Raw genomic sequence first — 7,729 nt, forward strand, 5'->3', positions numbered from 1 at the left:
AACAGCTCCTATTCCGCAGTCTGATGCATCCACCTCCAAGACAAACGGTAGATAAGGATCAGGATGTTTCAGGATGGGAGATGAGGTGAAACTTGACTTGAGGGTGGTAAAAGCATGGCTTGCTTCTCATTCCAACCGAGTTTCTTGGGTTTGTCCTTCAAGAGTGAGGTGAGAGGAGAGGCGATAGTGCTGTAATCTCTGATGAAACGGCGGTAGAAGTTGGCAAAGCCTAGAAACCTCTGAAGCTCCTTAATGGTAGTAGGTTGAGGCCAATCCGTGACTGCTTGAACTTTGATTGAGTCCATCCTCACTCCCTGGTGACTGACTTGATAGCTAAGAAAAGATGTCTGATGGACATGGAACTCACATTTCTCAGCCTTGACATAGAGTTGGTTCTCCAGTAGACTGGATAATACTGCACGCACATGAGTAACATGTTCAGTCTCTGTCTTGGAATAAATCAAAATGTCGTCGATGTAGGCAATAACAAATTTGTTCATGAAGTCCTTGAAGATTTCATTTATAAATGATTGAAAGATAGCTGGAGAGTTGGCTAACCCATAAGGCATTACCTGGTACTCGAAGTGCCCCCTAGTGGTGAGAAATGCAGTCTTCCATTCATCACCTTCTTTGATCCTGATGAGATTGTATGCGCGTCGTAGGTCTAGTTTGGTGTAAATGGTGGCCTCTCGTAGTTGTTCCAGGGCCGGAGGTACCAAAGGCAAGGGATAGCGGAATTTTACTGTGACATTGTTAAGTCCATGGTAATCTATGCAAGGTCTTAACCCACCATCCTTTTTACTCACGAAGAAGAACCCGGCGGCTGCAGGAGATGTGGATGGACGAATGAACCCTATCTAGTCTAGGAGTCTAAGGCCTCCTCAATGTATTCCTCCATAGCTTGATCCTCAATCCTGGACAATGGGTAAATTCTGCTTTTGGGAGGCATGGCATTGGGAAGCAAATCAATGGCGCAATCCCATGGACGATGTGGAGGAAGTTGTGTGGCCTTAGTCTTGCTGAAAACTTCAGACAAATCTTGATATTGATTGGGGATGGATACTTTTACCTGGGTTTCGGGACTCTCAATGCTAGTGGTGAGACATGGTTGAGGCTGAATTGAAAGGCAGTTCCTCAAACGGAATGGAGACCAGTGAGTTAACTCCCCTTGGAACCAGGAAATGGAAGGATCGTGGATGGTGAGCCAAGGAAATCCTAAAATGACCTCGTATTTGGGTGAGTCAACGACATACAGGGTGATGTTTTCTTGATGGAACAAACCGGTTTGAAGTTTCAAGGTTTTGGTTTGACATTGGATACCTTGATTGATGAGAGTGTCATTGACAGCTTTGATCTGAATGGGTGGAATGCATGGTTGGGTAGGAATATTAAACTTCTGAATTATGTCCTTGTTGATGATATTCAGACCTGCTCCAGAGTCAATCAGCGCTGTGAGGTCAAGAGACAGAGTATCTGTTCTTATGGTGATGGGTAGTGTAAGCGACTTATTTTTAAGGAACGAGAAACTGTGAATATTTACCCCTGTTGAAGACTTGGCCTTGAGTGGGCAACCTATACTGCGATGGCCTGGTTCACCGCAGTAGAAGCACAGATGATTTTGTCGACGTCTTGCTCGTTCCTCCTCCGTCAATCAAGAAACGTTAAGTTGCATGGGTTCAACAGATGATTTTTCAACTGTAAGATGGCTGATAGGGGAATGATTATAAAATGTTCTGTCAGTACGTTGCTTGGGAGTCTGTCTCATGAGATTATCGATCTTGATGGTGAGATTAACAAGTTCTGAAAATGATAAATCCCCTCTACGACAGGCGAGTTCAGTTTGCAAATCAATATTGAGGCTGTTGTAAAAGGTAGCTTTAAGAGAGACATCGTTCCATCCACTCTGAGCTGCCAGTGTGCGAAATTCAATAGCGTAATCAGCTGCGGTGCGGTTACCCTGTTTTGCATTCATGAGTTGTGTTGAAATATCCCTGCGGGATATCCAAAAACTTCTTGAAGTTGAAGTAAAAAATACTCAGTGGATCTCCTGAGTTGTGTATCACTATCCCACACTGCTGAAGCCCAATCGAGGGCTTTTCCCGTGAGCAAAGTCATGAGAAATGCACATCTCTTCTCAGGTTCAAATCGATCCTGTTGAAACTCAAAATATAGCTTTACTTGTCGAATGAATCCTTTGCATTGTTCAGCAGAGCCATCATAGGAAGAGCAAAGCTTACCGTTGAAGGCGTGGGAGGAGGAAGAGATCGTACGTAGTGCGTCAGGTGTTCGTTGATTGATTGTAGCTTTGCAAGTTGTTCCTGATAATTCTTCAGAATCTCGCTTTGGTAAGCGAATGCGGCTTGTAAGTTGGAAACCTCCGCTGGATTCACGGTGGGCGAAGTATTCTGTAATGAGGGCGCTGATGCAGCATTAGAATCCATATGCAGAAGTTTATTGCAAATATCCAACAACAAACACGTGGAAACAGGCAGAGGGTCGATAACAGTCAAGCAGTCCGATCTTACAACAATCCAAGGGATAATCCAAGAAACGTTAGTGAGAAGCTAGGCAGAGAAGTCAAACCTTGAGATCAGTCCACACAAGCAAACAATCCAGAAAGGGAAATCCGTGGAATCAATGGTCAGAGAACGAGGCAGAATCATACACATGCAGACAATCAGAATAACAGGTAAACGCTTGGTAAGGCAGGGTAAACTGGCAATACTTCGCGATGAGAAAGCACATGGTTCCAGCTTAAGTAGTCCCAAACAGGAAGTGAATGTAGAAGCAGCAGAGGGAGCGCTCAGTCAGTACTCGGGTGATGGCTCCCTCTGCTGGCTTGGCATTACATTTATGTTAATGTTAAATGTTTAGGTCCCTATGAATTTTTTTTTTCTCACTATATTATGTGTTTTTTTTTATTGTTACCAAATTCTGGCAAACATTGACAAATTCCCTGACATTCCACGTAAAACTATGAATTCTGTTTTTATGACTGGATAAAGACTATACTGCATAATTTTCATGCTTATCATGCGTCTAGTTGTCTGATGTGAACCCAAAATTTCATACATACCACCACAGGTGAAAGTGTAATGTGATGTGAATATATTTGAAAGGTCTGGGCAAGTGTATCATCAAGTTCTTTAGAGACAGATCTTGCGTGATCTTTTGCGATGTCACACCCCTAATATTCACAGATAACTACCATTTGCTATTGCTATAGGTCTGTTATGGTACAGAGAGCAAATAGCCCATATATATACACTACTATCTGGGGCCTAGGATTTTTTTTTAATGTTTTTGAAACTGTTTTAATATCTCTTATGCTCTTATGAAAAATAGAGTGAAAACAGTAATTTGAAATAATTTTTCTCAAATGACAAAATTATCTTATATGAGTATATAAGGTTATAATATTAATTTTGGGTGAACTTTTCCTAATATTATTTAGGTGAACTATACTGTCTAGTTATCGAGTCCTTCAGACAATTTAACAGCTAGTCGTTTTGGACATTTAGAGTAATGACATCATGATAGAAATCCTCGAAAGATTATTACAGCTGAACAACCATTTAACACATCTGACCGAACTAGTATAACATTTCTTTCATCTGACAAATGCATAGGGAGAGACAATTTACAAAAATACCCAGAGGCCATGAACATAATTCAGTTTATAGCTTGCATACCCACCCTGCCTAACCCCACATTTGCCTGAAAATTTCCTTCCCCATCCACATTTCTTTAATATTTAATCAAAACAACAGATTCACAAATGATGTTAGAGAGTATGCATGCTAGATCATATTGTTTCATCTAGTGTCTCATCCTTTGCTTGCTATCAATTACAACTTTGACTCCCCAACTAAGTCATTTGCACTGGATTGGTAATTTGATTTCAGGAACTCTATCACTTTATTTCCCTTTGCCATTAATTTAATTTCACAGCCCCCCATCAGCAGATAGCACATGCTGAGACACCCATATCCCAGAGCTAATCTCAGCAGCCTGGATTAAAATTGAGAGCTTCATTCCTCTGTCACCATGGCATTATGAGCGCCTTGTCATTCATCCTGACAATTCTACAAGGTTTGGCCTTTGAATACTCTGATAATGAGTTATTTAGATTTTTTTTCTACTATTAACTACATTAATGCCAGATTTTAGGTTTAGATATTACAATGTACTGTTCATGAAAGGGGTCATATCACATTTAAAAAAATAATTAAAAAACAACATTATTTTGTGTATTTGGTTTAATGCAATGTGTTTATGCAGTTTTCAAAAAACACATTATTTCCCACATACTGTACAATATTTTTGCTCCTCTGTGCCCCGTCTTTCTGAAACACATAGATTTTTATAAAGCTCATCATTCTGAAAAATGAGCTATACGCTGATTGGCCAGCTATCCAGTGCATTGTGATTGGCTGAATGCCTCAAGCATCTGATAGAAATGTTATGTCCCTTAACATACTGTGATGCTGTCTCCCAACACGATCAGACAAATCCAATATAACCCATTACAAACGATGCATTTGCTGCATCCAGTGGGGACATAATTACTTATTATAATGACTTATATTGTCTTTTTAATCGTTGCGTTGCAAATCGCACCTAGTAAACATAAAACCATGTCTGTATTTGTGACTGTATTTGAACGACAACCATATCTGTATTTGAACGACAAGCAACAAATTCTACTCTACACTGCTCCTCCTAACTTGCGTTTGAATCATCATTGGCAAATTTTTTAGATATGTAAACGTACATTCAGACTGTGAGTCAGAAGCACCAGACTATAATTGCAAAGTTGGAATTGCCCACTTTATAGAAACTATACCTTTGTGCCACAGACGCACTGTAGGCTAACATTACTGGTTCAGGAAACAGTCCTCATCCTCCATAAAATGCGTTGCTTACATCTGAATATTTGGGGTGAATTGTAATAACAGTACAACAGTAACAGTAACAGACAATGGCAGGCGGAAGCCTATGACGTAAGCAAAGGCCGTCTTGATAAACCACTACAAGGGCTGAGCACTGTTAGGCTTCCTCTTATAAGAGGATATTCTGGTGAAGCCTCTGCTCCACAGAGCTCCACCTAGGCAGTAGAAGGTGTGTAGGCTCTTTTATTTGATAGGTAGGGATGCTGTTCCTCAAGTCCTGCCTTGGGGAAACAGTTACCTAGGCACTTATCCCTCAGCATGGCGGCATTGGTATACCGTTCCCAATGCGCCTTCTAGAGGATGCAACGTGGAGTTCCCTTTCGAAAGGGAAAGTCTCAGGTTACGCATGTAACCATGGTTCCCTGAAAATAGGGAACGAGACGCTGCATCTCATCTGCCATGCCTCGGTATCATGCTTGTGTCTCCTCAGACAAAAAAGAGGATGATGTGTTCTACAAGTGCCCTTTTATATCCGCAGTCGCTCATTTGTTTACGTCATATGCTTCCGCCTGCCAATGTCAAGTTCATTGTCGTTATTTCATTCATGCTTCAGGCACCGGTTATGCTGACAGCGTTCCCAAAGCGCCCTCTAGAGGACGCAGTGTCTCGTTCCCTATTCTCAGGGAACCATGGTTACATGCGTAACCTGAGAGGTTTTGTATGCAAACATCAATGTCTTGAATTTTGTGCAAGCAACTATTGGTAGCCAGTGCAAACTGATATACAGAGGTGTGACGTGCATTATTTTGGCTAATGAGAATTTTATCTTGCTGTCATGTTCTGGATTAATTGTAAAGGTTTGATAGAACCGGCTGAAAGACCTACCAAAGCCGCTTTCACACTGCACAATCATCGCCTTCTATGTGTGAAAGCAAGTACGTCCCGGGATTGATTCCGGCATTGAACCCGGGTCGGGGCCCTAGTAACATTGCTGGGTTCAATCCCGGGACGAGCGCTGTGTGAACAAAACCAGATCTAATGCCGTGTCGAAGTGATGACGCACGCAATTCTTTTACTGAATGTTTTGAAGGAAGATCAACGTTCGCGAAGAAAAAATATTTGCAAACTGTAATGAAGCAGAGATCAGTTAGTTCCTCACTTTCCGCGCTGATGCCGAGATCGTTCGCTTGCTTCAGTGAAAGTATAACGTGCCTAACGTTTTCGACTCGTACATTACACGTCACGCCCTGATATCATGTGTCATTACGGGATCTTTATGGGTTGTGTGTGAAAGCACTGGCAGTGTGAAATCACTGTAATCACTGGCAGTGTGAAAGTGCAAAATCTAGCGACCCAGGAACAATTGCCAGAACACTTTACCCATGTATTTGAATGCTTGGCCAAAGAGATGTGTCTTTAATCTAGATTTAAACAGAGAGAATGTGTCTGAACCCTGAACGTTATCAGGAAGGCTATTCCAGAGCTTGGGAGCCAAATGCAAAAGAAAAAGCTCTACCTACTTTTGTGGACTTTGCTTTCCTATGTACTACTAAAACTCCAGAGTTTCAGTAGACTTTCACCAAGTCAGAGTCAAACTGCCACCCTTGGTCAGTGTGCAAACTCTGGGGCACTCCATGCTAGCCCATATAATCTTTGAACAAACACAGTAGTCCATTAAAGCAAGAACATAACGATTCCCTTTCTGAGTAACAGGCAACTACATTAGATCAGCAGCAATTTTCTCAAAAGGCGTGCTTGCAATTATGTTTTGCATTGGTGCCTGCTGATGAGTTGGTGGTCTCACTAGAGCATGCTGCAATGTCTTTTGTACACTGAAATGTCCAGGAAGCGAATGATCATGCAAGTTCTCAAACTTTTGGCTGTAGCGCAGGTGGAATGACAACCTGCAGGATCTGATCACCTGGTGGGGGTCAAAATTTATGGCAAAGAACAGAATCCACAAAAGTAAGCCTTGGGAACTCTTTCCAGAAGTGCCTTAGTTCGCTAGCAGTTCCTTTCAGTGTTTTATATGTAGGTATCTTCTTACTTGATATCCATTCAACGACAACGCTTAGGACAGGATCAGCTGTCTGAGCCAATGAAAGCAAAGTTTCTCGAAGGAACGCAAAAGTTTTGCGAGAGAACGCACCAAAATGTATTACTCAGTCTGATTTTTTCTCCATCTCCATGACCCTTTATGGGCTCTGTAGTAATCAAGTGATATACTACTAATAAATCTAATTAACAGCAGTTAATCATTTAAAATCATTAACTTATAATTGAAATATTATACAATTTTGTAATGTTGGTCTATTTGCACATGCATAAGATGGACATTTTTAACCAGTGTTACACATCTCTGTGATTGATTGGTTGATTGATTGATTGATTGATTGATTGATTGATTGATTGATTTAGGCACACATATTGTCACGGTGTCTGGTTTGTGTCCCTGGGTTTCCACTAGATGTCCCCCTTTCTCACGGTGTCTGTCACCTTATCACTTCCTGTTCCCTTATTTGGTCACCTTCCTCCTTGTTTAGTTAATTGATTGTTCCCCACCTGTCTCCTGTTTCCCCATCATCCTTTTGTGTATTTATACCTGGTCTGTCTGAGTCTTAGTCACGGAGTCCTTGTTTAATGTTAAACGTTAATTCATGTCCGTCAATGCCTTGTCTTGCCTTGCCTTGCCTCGTTTATGTTATGTTTGGATTTACCGGTTTTGACCCTGCCTGGACTGTTTAACCCTTTGGATTTGCCCTGTAATAAAGTCACATACCTGCACTTGGTTCTCTCTCCTGTGTTCTCTGTAACACCGATCGTGACAGAAGGACTCC

This window comes from Carassius carassius, chromosome 35 (assembly GCF_963082965.1).
Source record: "Carassius carassius chromosome 35, fCarCar2.1, whole genome shotgun sequence".
NCBI classification, from domain to species: Eukaryota; Metazoa; Chordata; class Actinopteri; order Cypriniformes; family Cyprinidae; genus Carassius; species Carassius carassius.